Below are 15,923 nucleotides of genomic sequence, written 5' to 3'. Positions count from 1 at the left end.
ATCGTAAACATGATGCATAATCATTTAAAATATCATATATTTGTGATCAGGGCGCTGCTAGGACCAAAATATCAACTCGGGTGCAAAATGACCATTTTGCCCCTAGAAACCCGAAAATTATCGTTTCACCCCTGGACCTCTAAAATTGACCCGAAGCTTACCAAACTCCTTAAAATATCCCAAAACATTTTTAAAAGTATTCCTAGACGTAAACCCGAGCCAAAATCAGAACTTAAACGATTCGTTTTAAAACTCGGACCGGGGTCCCGGTTTTAACCCGAATCGACTCAAAACTTAATCAAATTTCTCCCAACTTTTTACCATATCTTACAAACACTTAAAGGTCCTAAAATCCAACAATTCCAGCCCCTAAACGCACGAGACCAACCTCTTACAACTGCTGGAAAGTTGCTGGAAAATTGCAACTTCCCTACCCCAAACCCGAAATGACACCACTCGTCTCCTAGCGCTTCTCGGCTCGCTTAAGCTCTTCCCAGCTATGAACCACCCCACTAGGGACCAAGACCAGACACTAACGGACCTACCATACCCATGCCACAAGTCCCACGCAAGCCGCCAATTGCTAAGAATCGAGAATCAACAAGAAGCTCCTACCGCGTCTAACCCGTATCACCCTTGCTCGACCGCTCCTTCCGTCGTTTCCAGCATGGTCCGAGCCATTCCAGACCCCAAATCAGACCCACCAGGGTCTGGTCCAGGGCTGGAGAAGGCCCTTGCACAGCCGGAGTGGCAGGAAAGTGAATCGAAACTCCTCACACCTCACACCAGATCGGCCCCTCACCCTTTTTCATCAAAACTCGAACAAGTTGCATACACCAGCACCTAAGCCTCCACAACCATGATCTGTACAGCCCCTGACCACCCTAATACAGTAGCCCCTTGCACAGAAAAAATCAGAAAACGTGACCATCAAATCACATATGCAAGAAACCACAAGGAAACCGAAAATCCTTCATGGAAAAGCTTGGATCGAAACTTTTCATGCAAGCACACCACCATCAGTATATTTTAATGTGTATGATACAGAAAAATGATACAAAATGTGCCTTGATGATTTCTACGCAAGAACGTCGAAGAAATGAGCGACGAGACATGCGAAGGATTTTCCATATACTTCCTCAGCATAGAGACATGGAACACATTGTGTATTCCGGCCAGATTCGGTGGAAGAGCAACACGATAAGCTAGCGTCCCAACTCTGTCAAGGATCTCGAATGGTCCAATGAATCCCGGACTGAGCTTCCCTTTCTTCCCAAATCGCATGACACCCTTCATAGGTGCCACTTTCACAAAGACATGGTCGCCCACGGCGAACTCTAAATCTCTCCTCCGCTGGTCAGCATAACTCTTCTGTCGACTCTTAGCAGTCCTCATCCTGTCACGGATCTGGGCTACTACATCGACAGTCTGCTGAATAATCTCTGGACCCAGCTCGGCTCTCTCTCCTACCTCATCCCAATGAACAGGAGATCTACACTTGCGACCATACAATGCTTCATACGGAGCCATTCCTATAGACGACTGAAAGCTGTTGTTATAGGTGAACTCCACTAATGGCAAGTTCGACTCCCAACTCCCGGAGAAATCGATGACACAAGCACGGAGAAGATCCTCCAAAATCTGAATAACTCGCTCCGACTGTCCATCTGTCTGCGGATGGAAAGCTGTGCTAAACAGCAACTTTGTACCCATGGTCGAATGCAAACTCTTCCAAAACGAGGAAGTGAATCTAGGGTCTCTGTCAGATACGATAGAAACGGGAATACCATGAAGTCGGACTATCTCTCGGATATACAACTCAGCATACTGAACCATGGTGAAAGTCGTCTTGATAGGCAAGAAGTGCGCTGATTTGGTAAGACGATCGACAATCACTCAGATAGCATTAGATCCTCTGACTGACTTCGGTAAACCGGTCACAAAGTCCATGGTAACATTCTCCTACTTCCACTCGGGAATAGGGAGAGGCTTGAGCAAACCTGCTGATCTCTGATGCTCTGTCTTCACTAACTGACAAGTCAGACACTCGGATACAAAACGTTTGATATCCTTCTACATTCCTGCACACTAGTACAATAACTGCACGTCTTTGTACATCTTCTTACTCCCTGGATGAATCGAGTACGGTGACATATGGGCCTCTGATAGAATATCTGATCGGATAGAATCACTGCTAGGAACTCATATCTTGTCCCGATATCTGACAATACCATCACTAGCTGTATACAAGACACTGCCCTTGGCCTCATCTCGCTTCTTCCACTTTGCCAACTGCTCATCTGCTGGCTGACTACTGCGAATACTGTCAATGAGAGAAGACTGGATAGTCAAGGTAGATAGACGGGGACCTCTACCTCGAGGATATGTCGCTAGATCAAACCTCTGCATCTCAGAGTGAAGAGGTCTCTGAATCGTTAAATGAGCCATCACTGCGACTTTTCTGCTCAATGCATCCGAAACTACATTAGCTTTACCCGGGTGGTAGCTAATGTCACAGTCATAATCCTTCACAAGCTCCAACCATCGCCTCTGACGCATATTCCGCTCTTTCTGCGTAAAGAAGTAATTGAGGCTCTTGTGGTCAGTAAAGATCTGGCACTTCTCTCCATACAAATAATGCCTCCAAATCTTCAAGGCAAAAACCACGGCGGCCAACTCTAGATCATAGGTAGGGTAGTTCTTCTCATGAGTTTTCAACTGTCTAGAAGCATATGCTATTACCTTTCCGTGCTGCATCAATACTGCGCCTAGACCGAGCTTCGAAACATCGGTATACAAAACAAAATCTTCGGGCCCTGATGGCATAGCCAAAACTGGTGCTGAGATAAGAGCTTGCTTCAAAGTATCGAAGCACTTCTGACACTCCTCGCTCCACACAAATTTAGAATTCTTCTTGGTCAATGTTGTGAGTGGAACGGCAATAGAGGAGAATCCCTGAATGAATTTCCGATAATATCCTGCTAACCCAAGAAAACTGCGGATCTCAGATGCATTCTGCGGCACAACCCAATCTCTGACTGCTGCAACTTTTGCTGGGTCTACCTCAATACCGCTGCTAGAAACAATGTGGCCTAAGAACGGCTCTTTCTCTAACCAGAATTTGCACTTACTGAACTTGGTGAGTAACTTGTGCTTCTGCAAGGTCTGCAACACTGTGGTCAGGTGTCTGCTGTGATCCTCGTGATTCTTTGAGTAGACAAGAATGTCGTCTATGAATACTATCACGAACTGATCAAGATACGGCTGAAATACGCGATTCATGAGATCCATGAAGATCACTGGCGCATTCGTCAAACCGAACGGCATCACAAGGAACTCGTAGTGGCCATAACGAGTCCTGAAAGCAGTCTTCGAAACATCGGCGTCTTTCACCCTCAACTGGTGATAACCAGAACGCAGATCAATCTTGGAGAATACTGAAGCTCCCTGCAACTGATCAAATAAATCCTCAATCCGCGGGAGTGGGTATTTGTTTTTCACTGTAACCTTGTTCAATTCCCGGTAGTCAATGCAGAGCCTCATCGAACCATCCTTCTTCTTCACAAACAAAAATGGCGCGCCCCATGGTGAAAAACTCGGGCGAATGAACTCCTTGTCTAGAAGTTCCTGAATCTGCTTCTTAAGCTCTGCCATCTCTGTCGGCGCTAATCGGTAGGGCGCTTTGGATATCGGAGTCGTACCTGACATAAGCTCAATAGAAAACTCTACCTCTCGCTCGGATGGCATACCAGAGACGTCCTCGGGAAAAACGTCTAAGAAAACTCTGACAATCGGAACATCTGCAGCTGACTGACTGGGTGCCTCGGGGACAGATATAAAGTATGCTAAAAATGCCCGACACCCTCTATGCATGAGCTTCCTAGCCTGAACATAAGGTTTAATGCGCGGTAAAGGAAAGTAGCTGTCTGGCTCAAATAAGAACTGCTCCATTCCCGGCGGTGGGACCAGAACAGATCTCCGCTGGAAGTCTATCAACGCTCTGTTCCGCAATAGCCAGTCCATCCCTACGATGATGTCAAACTCTGGCATCGACAACACTATAAGATCCGCATATACAAGATTTCCATGCAGCTCCAGGTCTATGTCTCGGATCACATTGGTAGCTGCCATCTCCTCGCCTGACGGCAATACTACTGAATAGGCTAAATCTAGCCCAACTGTCTTGACCTTGAGGAAATTAGCAAAGACCTCCGAAATGAATGAGTGAGTGGCCTCTGAATCTATCAAGGCCTTCGTAGCGGAACCAGATATAAAAATCCTCCCTGAAACATCGGAACTCTAAGTTGAACTCAATAGTTACAAGAACTAAACTTATAGACATGCAAAGGCCAGAGTTCTTCTATCCTAATTCCCTAAAATAATACTGAGTAGAGCATGCAATCCTATCGCAATTTCTAAGTTCAAAATCTTAATCCCGATTCCCGAAACATTAAAATTCAAATATTAATTTAAAGCTTTAAGGTACCTGTCAAAAGCATGGTCTCCGGGTTCGTCTCCGCTGCATGGAGAGCAAACACCCTGCCTTGGGTAGGCAGGCTCCTCTGAGGGCACTGCGTCAGCACGTGGTCTAGGCTACCACACTTGTAAAACTTCCCTGAGCCATACATACATACTCCAGCATGGCGGCGAGTGCACTTGGGACAGACTGGTTGCTCAAAGGTCTTAGAGACTGCGCGTCCCCGCTGCAGCTGCTGACCCAAGCGATCCCCGCTGCATCTTGCCGTGGAAAGGCCTCTTATTCTGCTGCTGATGCTGCTGAGGAGGAGGGCGGTGTGGTACCTGGACTGGTCGCTTACCCAAGCGATCCCTGTCAATGTCAATCAGATCTTGCTCTGCGGCAAGAGCTCTAGAAACGGCAACTTCAAAAGTAGTAGTGTGGGGACCCGGACGCTAATCATGTTCTTAATCGTTATTGGGACTAATTAATCATTTATAGTAGACAGGGTCTAAATTTTTTTTTTAAAAATGCAATGCGGAAACGTAATGCAATTGATCTAATATACAAATCAATATACAAATACAAATCTAATACAACAACGTGAATTCAAACTAACTAAGGTTCAACTACTACATGTCAAGAGCTGAAACCTATTCACATCCAAGTCCGGAATCGCAACGCTAATCTCAATCTCTCATCTTTTTCTCGACCCTGATCCTGTCCCACCTGTTGTCATGCACACATACAAACAAGACAACAGTCGGATACTCCGGTGAAAATAAATCCCAGTATAAACAATGTATACATGCAATGGTATAATAAAGCATGCAACAAATATCATTACATGTATCAAATTCTGACAATGTGAATCGATATCCAACTATAAATAAAACATGAATCGTAATCTACGAAACATAAATCAATAGCAGTCTATAAATCAAGTTCTTGACTCGGCATCTCAGACTCAACTTATCTTTTATCTAATCTAGGGATCCCGGTGGCATGCAACTTTTTTACTTTAACTTTTCCCACAACCAAAAAAATGTCTCTCCTTCTCTCCTAGCATGAATAGTGGCCGAAAATACTATTCATTCTCTCCATTTTTTTGTTCTTCAATGGTTGGAGAAAACACTCACTTCTCAAAGAAAAATCCTCATATTTTTCTAGTGCAAAATATGAGGGGATCTACCTAGTTGGTGGTGGGCTTTATTTTAGAGCAAGGAGTGTTCTTTGGAAGCTTGTGGAAGTTCTTGCCATACAAGAGCTAAGGTGTTTGCACCTTAGTTGGAGCCATCATCAACCTCAAGAGGTTGATAGGTATTTTTAAACACACTATGTATGACATTTTGTTTTTTTTTTTATTTGCTACACATTAAATCAAGGTGGCCGAAAATTTCTTATGAAAAATAAAATTTTAAACTTCCGTTGCGCTTCCCGCCACCGTAACCGATCCCCTTTCAAGTGGTATCATGAGCTATGGTTACAATTTTGGTGTAGCAAATACATAATATTATGTTGAGGTCCATTTCTAACCGTATGAGACAATCAAAACAATTTTTCGAAGGCCGGTTTTTGGGGCGGTTTTGGGCATCAAGTTGCTGCCCGTTTCGGGCAGCAAAGGCAGCCCCCCACTTTTAAAATTAAAAAAAAAATATTTTTGTTGCCGGAATCCGGCGACGGAGCTCCGGCGACGGCGATGACGACTAGGGTTTCCAAAAGTGTTTTGGATTATCAAAGTGTCATGGGCCTTGAGTTGTTGGGCCATTGGATGGCTAACATATTTGTTAAATTTAAATGGGCCACAATATTTTTGGTGAAAAATGATTTTTTTTTGGGCCCTTAAGTTTAAATTTACAAAAGTTGCAAATATTTTCTCATGAAATAAATAATTTAAGTTGTACTTTAATTATTTATAGTAAATGGTGATTTACAAGAAATTCGGTTATAAATAAATNGGAAAGCTGTGACATCCATTGACATGGTGATGTGAACTACGTGGAACTCCCATGATTTCGGCTCATATTATTGAGGGAACTCATGGCGACCGTCCATTAAGGTTCAACATCGATGGGTAAGGCTTGACACGTAAAGATGAACGACGTCATATTATTGGGTCCTAATCAAACGTGAGACCAAAGTTTACGTTAAGGGTTGCATGGCGATGCAATTGGAAACTACCTTTTAGGAATTGTGATTGGCTGATATTATTCGGGATCATAATTCGCTAATTGGACCTTACGTACCTACTGAGGAAAGGAGTTTCCCGTTTTCACTAGAGGGTAGTGAAAGATGTCAAAACAGTGGGAGCAAATATTTATAAGTAGAAGTCCATACTTTATATCTTACCAAATATTTTAAAATTGTAATCAACATTTATCTGTTCTTATTTTTCAGTACAACTTTGACAATGTCTTCGATTCGCAATCCGCTATCTGCAATACTCGAAAAGCACGTGTTAACCGGACCTAATTACCTCACTTGGCTAAGAAACCTAAAAATCGTCTTGAATTCGGAAAGGATAGCATATACACTTACTAAGTCGCCCCCTGTTGAGGCTCCGACTAGCTGGACTCCTGAGGAATTGCAGACTTACAAGGAATGGTGTGACCATGACTTGAAAGCCAGGTGTTATATGCTGACTTCTATGAATGATGAGCTGCAGAGGCGTTTTGAGGATGCAAAGAGTGTTGCTGACATTCATTTGCATCTCAAGGAGCTCTTTGGTGAGCAAACACGGCCTCTTAGGCATGCTACCGTCAAGGAGCTAATCACTTTACGCATGCGAGATGGGGCCTCGGTCCATGAGCATGGCCTAAAGATGATTGGGCTTGTGGACAAGCTCGTTGGCATGGATCTTATGTTGCCATCGGAGTTGACCACTGACGTGTTGCTCTTGTCACTGCTTAGCTCATTTGATCCTTTTGTGGTGAATTTCAACATGAACAAGCTAGAGCCGACCCTTGAGGAGCTGGTGAATATGTTTGTTACGTTTGAATCCACCATCAAGACAGAGAAGTTGGTTCTTTATGTGGGTTCTTCATCTGGTACGAAGACTGATCCACATGGGAAGGGACAGAAGCGTTCTTTCCAACATCCCAAGAAGAACGTGCCCTTGATGAGGCAATCTCCGAATCCCGTTGTTGCAGCCACACCAGTTAAGGCTGACAAGACTGCTGATGTTTGTCATCACTGCAAGAAGCCTGGCCATTGGAGGCGTAATTGCAAAGAATATCTTGCCCAGAAAGGTTCTGGAAATGGTGATGGAAAGAAGTAAGAGGCTTAGAGAAGGTGAGACCTTCTTGAGGATGGGCAATGGAGCAAGAGATGTTTACTCATTGTTGAACAATGATTTTAAGTTAATTTTTTTTTAAGAGATGTTTTGTTTGTACCTTTTTGGTGAAAAACATTGTTTCCATTTCTATGGTGATAAAAATGGATATTCTTGTTTATTTAGCAAATGTGTTTGCAACATTTACAAGAATGAATGTTTAATTGGTACTTGAGAACTTGAAAACGATATCTATAACTTAAAATTAAAAGATATTCTACTAAATGTCCAATCAAAGGCATACACCCTATGAGATATGGATGGGTAAGCCTCCCAAATATTCTTATCTTAGAATATGGGGTGCCCTGCTTATGTGAAGCAGGTAGTGGGAGATAAATTGGATTGTTGATCCATTTTATGTTATTTTGTGGGATATCCAAGGAATTCTGTTGGATATTATTTCTATCATCCCCAAGAAACAAAGGCGTTTGTTTCTAAGAATGCAACCTTTTTGGAAAAGAAATTTCTATTGGATAGAAAAGGGAGATGATAGAACTCGAAGAGGTTCGATAGACACCCACAATTGTAGAACACACACCCGAAGAGCCAAGAGAGGAGATACAAGCTCCTAGAAGATACGAGAGAGTCTCGAGACCACTTATGAGGTATGGTATGCTTCTTGAAGAGGGCCATGATGAGCCTATCCATGGATGTGATCCAAGGACCTTCAAGGAAGCGTTATCTGATGCCGATTCATCCAAGTGGCTTGAAGCAATGGAATCTGAGATGAATTCCATGCATTCGAACCAAGTGTGGAATCTCGTGGATCCACCTGAGGGAACTGTTCCCATAGGGTGTAAATGGATTTACAAGAGGAAACTTGGGACGGATGGGAAGGTATTGACCTTCAAAGGTGCGATTGGTGGCAAAAGGATATACTCAAAGACAAGGAGTTGACTTTGAGGAAACCTTTTCCCCAGTCGCAATGTTCAAGTCCATAAGGATTTTTCAAGCCATAGCTGCATGGTATGACTATTAGATATGGCAGATGGATGTCAAAACAGCCTTTCTTAATGGGGATGTTAAGGAAGAGATTTACATGTCTCAACCTGAAGGGTTTACATCTATCGGAAGTGAGCATATGGTATGCAAACTTCAGAAATCTATTTATGGTCTAACACAGGCATCTAGGAGTTGGAACCTCAGATTCGATAGTACAATCAAAGAGTTTGGTTTTACTAAGAATCCTGAGGAACCCTGTATGTATAAGAAGGTCAGTGGGAGTGCTGTGACATTCCTGGTGCTTTATGTTGATGACATTCTACTCATTGGGAATGATGTAGGAATGTTGCAATCAACTAAAATATGGTTAGCGAGTAAGTTCTCGATGCAGGACTTGGGTGAAGCATCTTCTGTATTGGAAATACAGATCTATTGAGATAGATCGAGAAGATTGCTTGGTCTCACCCAGTCCACATACATTGATACCATCGTGAAGCAGTTCTCGATGGATGAGTCTAAGAGAGGACTTCTACCAATGTGTCATGGCGTGTCCCTATCCAAGTCTATGTCTCTCAAGACTGATGCAGAGATAGCGGTGATGACAAGCATTCTTTATGCAACTGCGATTGGTAGCATCATGTATGGGATGATATCTACACGTCCTGACGTGGTTTTCGCACTAAGTGTAGTGAGTAGATATCAATCGAACCCTGGTCTTCCACACTAGAAAGCTGTGAAAGACATCCTCAAGTATTTGAGAAGAACCAATAAGTTGTTATTGGTCTATGGGGGTGGAGAACTGAAATTGGAAGGCTATACCGACTCTAGCTTCCAAAGCTATATCGATGACTCAAAGTCAACCTCTAGGTTCGTATTCATGCTCATTGGTGCTGCTGTCTCTTGGAAGAGTTCCAAGCGAGACAGTACTGCGGATTCCACCACTGAGGCCGAATACATTGCTGCATCGGATGCAGCAAAGGAGGCTGTTTGGATAAGGAATTTCGTCCAAGCGTTGGACGTCATTCCTAATGGAGTTGCTCCTATCCCGGTGTTTTGTGAAACACGGGAGCCATAGCTCAGGCAAAGGAGCCAAGGTCTCATCAGAAATCCAAACAAGTATTGAGAAAGTACCACATCCTCGGAGAGATTGTGGAAAGAGAAGTGTCTATCGACTAAGTCGGCTCCGCAGATAATGTTGCTGATCCACTAGCTAAGCCTTTACCTGAACCATTATTCGAGATGCATCGCGAATCAATTGGTTTGAAGTATATGGGTAGTTGGCTCTAGTGCAAGTGGGAGATTGTTAGAGTAGGTGCACGTCGAGCCAAGTGTTGGCCGAGTGTTCACAATGAAACTCTATGTATAAGCAATCTTTATTTTAATAATATTTGAAATTATTGTTTTGGCACATCTTTATCTATATACCCATGCTAGTTGCATAGATAAAGCCCTTGAATATACAAATAGTAGAAAGAATATGAGATGCTCATATGATGAGTATCATGAAACTCATATTTGGAATACTGTATATTCTAAACGGTTCCTAGTCGATTCAGCCGCCGCTAAGAAGGATATAGGCCGCTCGAGCTTGAGACTAGTATCTGCGATGTGAGTACCATGTTTCATTGGTAGGGGACATTGTGATGTCCGAGCATGCAGATAGGTGCTCCTGGTAGAGTGCACTGAACAACCCTCCATTAAAGGACTTTCCAAGTGGTTCTCACTTATCGAGTGGAAAAGTCCTAGTTTATGGTTGTACACCATTAGTCCTTATGACCCGGGACAACATTGAGACTCTATGTGCTAGAATTACACTTTGACTTGTTTACCGACTCTCATGGGGTCATCAGGTGGCAAGGTTGGGTGTTCTGTCGAAACATATAGGAGTCGATGCATTGTAGTCGGGGATTCACCGCTTACCTACGGGTATGGATATCCTATGTGTTTTTCATGTATATGTAGTTTGAAATCTCTGATCAGAGTATGGTGGTAATTATGAAAGGGGTTTCATAGATTACACCATCGATGCAACTACGACATGACACATAGTATCGATTCATTGACAACTCTCGATAAACCAATGGTTGTCGAATCGGTCGGGATATATGAGTTGAAGGGACCGTACTGTACGCTAACCATAATAGAATGGTTCTTGCAGGCACTATCATTTGATACCTAGGGAATCATGTAAGCGATGCTGCTAGGCGTTTAACATGATTGGTTGGGTACTATCAGACTTGAGTTCTGACGTTCTTTTTATCAAGGAGTTGATAATTAAGAATGGAGCAATTGGGGTATGCTCGTATAAGGACATGTTTAGTCCGAATCACATGGAGATGTGAACCCACGGCTAGTTGTATCAGTGAACCATTGAGGGCCACACAAGTACTAGCTTTCTAGATCCCGTTGAGAAGTAAAATAGTTCAATGTGTTGAACGGCTTATAAATGAGTTTATAAGCGTAAGAAAAAATAGAAGTATGACTTCTATGAGAGAAATGTAATTTTAATTTATGAATGTGTTCTTAAATTAAAAGTTGGCCAAATAAATAATGTATTTGAAAATTGTGATTTTCATAAACATTATTATGGACTAAATTAAATTAATTCAAGTGTTGAATTAATTAATCACTAGTGGACCTAGTAGAGTCCAAATAATTAAATTAATTCAAGGGTTGAATTGATTAAATAATATTGAGTCTTGTAGAGCTCAATTTAAATAAATTATTTAAACTAGTGGACTTGAGTAAATTCAAGTAATGTTTAATTAGTCTCAAATATGTTTGAGATAATTAAATTAAGTCCATGGATTTTTAATTATTAAAAACTAAATAAGATTTGCATGCATGGGAGGTGAAAGGTTGGGAGACAACTTTTTGTATAACCAAGGCTTGGCATGCAACTTTTTTACTTTAACTTTTCCCACAACCAAAAAAATGTCTCTCCTTCTCTCCTAGCATGAATAGTGGCCGAAAATACTATTCATTCTCTCCATTTTTTTGTTCTTCAATGGTTGGAGAAAACACTCACTTATCAAAGAAAAATCCTCATATTTTTCTAGTGCAAAATATGAGGGGATCTACCTAGTTGGTGGTGGGCTTTTATTTAGAGCAAGGAGTACTCTTTGGAAGCTTGTAGAAGTTCTTGCCATACAAGAGCTAAGGTGTTTACACCTTAATTGGAGCCATCATCAACCTCAAGAGGTTGATAGGTATTTTTCTAAACATACTATGTATGACATTTTGTTGTTTTTGTATTTGCTACACATTAAATCAAGGTGGCCGAAAATTTCTTATGAAAAATAAAATTTTAAACTTCCGTTGCGCTTCCGGCCACCGTAACCGATCCCCTTTCAAGAGAGACCCATTGAAACTTGGGATGAGATGAAGAGGGTCATGAGGAAGAGGTTTGTGCCCAATCACTACTATAGTGAGATGTTTAAGAGGCTACAAACTTTGAGGCAAGGGGTCAAGAGTGTTGAAGACTACTATAAGGAGATGGAAGTAGTCATGATTAGGGCCAATATTGAGGAGGATAGTGAGGCGACCATGGCTCGTTTTCTTTGTGGTTTTAACAGGAAAATTCAAGATCAAGTGGAGCTTAGGCACTAGTTGGATCTAGAAGAGATGATGCAAATGGCCATAAAGGTGGAGCAACAACTCAAGAGGCGAGGAGATGGCCGCACCAACCAAACTGGGGGTTCATCATCTTCTTGGCGATCAAATGTGGTGAAGCGTGAGGAGAATAAGGTGATGACCAAGCCCAAGATTGAGACCAAACAAGAGGCACCTAAACAAGGACTGCAAGGTAAATCTGAAACTCCTCTTAATCGATCTAGAGATGTTAAATGTTTTAGGTGTCAAGGGTTAGGTCATATTTCTAGTGAATGTCCTAACAAAAGGGTAATGATTTTAAATGACTATGGTGAGTATGAATCTCATAGTGAGGGCGATGAGGATGAGATGCCTGTATTATAGGATCCTGACGAGGGTTATGAGGCAGTTGTAGGTGAAGCACTAATGACTAGGCGAATCATGAGTGACCAAGTCAAGGAAGAGGAGACTAAGCAAAGAGAGAACTTGTTCCACACTAGGTGTTTTGTAAATCAAAAGGTTTGCAATCTAATCATAGATGGAGGGAGTGGTACTAATGTGGCAAGTGTTGAGAGGGGGGAGAAATTGGGTGTACCTACAGTAAAGCATCCTCAACCATATAGGCTTCAATGGTTGAATGATTGTGCGGAGGTGAGGGTTACAAAACAAGTGCTAGTGCCTTTTGCTATTGGGAAGTATGTGGATGAGACCTTGTGTGATGTGGTACCCATGCATGCATATCATATCTTGTTGGGTAGACCTTGGCAATATGGTAGGCGGGTGACACATGATGGGTTCAAAAATAGGTACTCCTTTGTATTGAAAAAGGAAACCATTGTATTACTTCTTTTGTCTCCAAAGCAAGTATTGGAGGACCACTTGAAAAAAAAAAGAGAGATGAGGCCGAAAAAAAGAGTGAACTAAAGAGTGAGATGGCCTTTGATAACAAAGATGAAATGGCGGAAAAAAAGAGTGATAAAAAGAGTGAGATAACCATACAAAAGAAAAATGAGAGGAAAAAAAATGAGGGGAAAGAAAATGAGAGAAAAGAGGCCAAGAAAAAAACATATATTGCCCAAAAAGGTGAGTTGAAACATTTGATGCACACACATGAACCACTTGTGTTGATTCTTCATAAAGATATCCTCTTTAACACAAGTGATATAGCCGGGACCCTTCCGAGCATTGTTGTTTCACTTTTGCAGTAATTTGACGACATATTTTCGGAGGAGCTACCTCAAGGATTACCACCATTGAGGGGAATTGAGCACCAAATTGATTTTTTGCCTGGGAGTGCATTGCCAAATCGTCCAGCTTATAGGAGCAACCCGGAGGAGACCAAGGAGCTTCAACGGCAGGTAAGTGAGTTGTTAGATAAGGGTTTCGTACGTGAGTCCATGTCTCCTTGTGCTGTACCTGTTTTAATAGTTCCTAAGAAAGATGGCTCATGGAGTATGTGTGTAGATTGTAGGGCAATCAATAACATAACCATTAAGTATAAGCATCCCATACCTAGACTAGATGATATGTTAGATGAATTGCATGGTGCATGTGTCTTTAGTAAAATTGACTTGAAGAGTGGTTATCACCAAATTAGAATGAGAGAAGGCGATGAGTGGAAAACTGCTTTTAAAACAAAATACGGGTAATATGAGTGGATGGTCATGCCTTTTGGCTTAACTAACGCTCCTAGTACCTTTATGAGGTTAATGAAGCATGTTTTGCGTGCACACATAGGAAAGTTTGTTGTTGTTTATTTTGATGATCTCCTAGTGTATAGCAAAAACTTGGATGAGCATGTTAATCACTTGAGACTTGTACTAATCACACTAAGGGCTGAAAATTTGTATGCTAACTTAAAGAAATGTGATTTGTACAAGCAAACTTGTCTTTCTTGGTTTTGGTAAGCTCACAGGGTATACAAGTGGATGAAGACAAGGTAAGTGCCATTCGAGAAAGACCAACACCTACTATGTCAAGTTCAAAGTTTTCATGGTCTTGCAAGCTTCTATAGGAGGTTTGTAAAAGATTTTAGGACACTGGCAGCACCAATGACGGCGGTGATCAAGAAGAACTTCCCATTCCATTGGGGCAAGGAGCAAGAGAAGTCCTTTAATCTTATTAAGCAAAAGTTAATTAATGCTCCTTTACTTAATTTACCTGATTTTGCTAATACCTTTGAAATTGAATGTGATGCTTCAGGTGTAGGTATTGGTGGAGTGTTGATGCAAGGAGGGCGGCCGGTGGCATACTTCAGTGAGAAGCTTAATGGAGCAGCGCTGAACTATCCAACAGATGACAAGGAGCTCTATGCGCTTGTGAGTACTCTTGAAACGTGGCAACGCTACTTGAGGCCTAATGAATTTGTGATTCATACGGATCATGAGTCTTTAAAGCACCTTAAGGGTCAACAGAAGCTGAACAAGTGGCATGCCAAGTAGGTGGCATTCATTGAGACATTCTCCTACATAATCAAGTACAAACAAGGTAAGAAAAATGTAGTGGCCGACGCACTATCACGGAGGAACGTACTAATCTCTACCTTAGAGTCTAAAATTTTTGGGTTTGAGCATGTGAAAGAGTTGTATGTGCTGGATGAGGATTTTAAAAGTGTGTTTGAAAATTGTATGCATGGACCACATGAAAAATTCTATTTGCATAATGGTTTCTTATTTAAAGAAGATAGGTTGTGCATTCCTAAATCAGCCATTCGTGAATTACTTGTTAGGGAGGCACGTGGGGGTGGTTTGATGGGACACTTTGGTGTGGCAAAAACCATGAATGCTTTACATGAACATTTTTATTGGCCACATATGAAGCGTGATGTTGAGCGAGTTTGTGATAAGTGCATAACTTGTAGGCAAGCTAAGTCTAGGACACAATCACATGGATTGTATACAACACTTCCTGTTCCTAGTGAGCCTTAGATTGACATTTTTATGGACTTTGTTTTGGGGTTATAATTGTTGCATGCATTCAACTACTAGTTATTTGCCATTTGAGATTGTGTATGGTTTTAATCCTTTGACTCCATTGGATTTGATGTCTTCACCTGTGAGTGAAAGGTTGAACATGGACGGCAAAAAGAAGGCTGAATTTGTTAGGGCGTTGCATGAAAAGGTCAAGCCAACATTGAGAAGAGGAATGAGCAATAAGCCAAGCTGAGTATAACGTCAGTTCTACTTTTAATGTTAGTGATCTTTCTTTGTTTGATGTAGGTGATGAGCGAGATTTGAGGACAAATCCTTTTCAAAAAGGGGAGGATGATGCGAACACGGATGGTCAAGCTCCAAGGAAAGCATGTAATCTTTTAGAATTTCCGGAGGGACCAATTACGAGGGGACGACTGAAGAAGTTCAAGGAAGCGTTGCATGGACTTATGAGCAAAAGAGAAGGACTTGCAAGTGAGGTGCAGAGTGCGGAAGGCTTCGTGATGCATGGGAGAAGGTATAATTAGAGACCCATAGAAACTGGGGATGAGATGAAGAGGGTCATGAGGAAGAGGTTTGTGTCCAATCACTATTATAGGGAGATGTTTAAGAGGCTACAAACTTTGAGACAAGGGGTTAAGAGCGTTGAAGACTACTATAAGAAGATGGAAGT

Source organism: Primulina huaijiensis, chromosome 12 (genome assembly GCF_012295235.1).
Source record: "Primulina huaijiensis isolate GDHJ02 chromosome 12, ASM1229523v2, whole genome shotgun sequence".
NCBI lineage: Eukaryota > Viridiplantae > Streptophyta > Magnoliopsida > Lamiales > Gesneriaceae > Primulina > Primulina huaijiensis.
The sequence above is the reverse complement of the archived record's forward strand: the minus strand, read 5'-3'. Positions refer to the sequence as shown.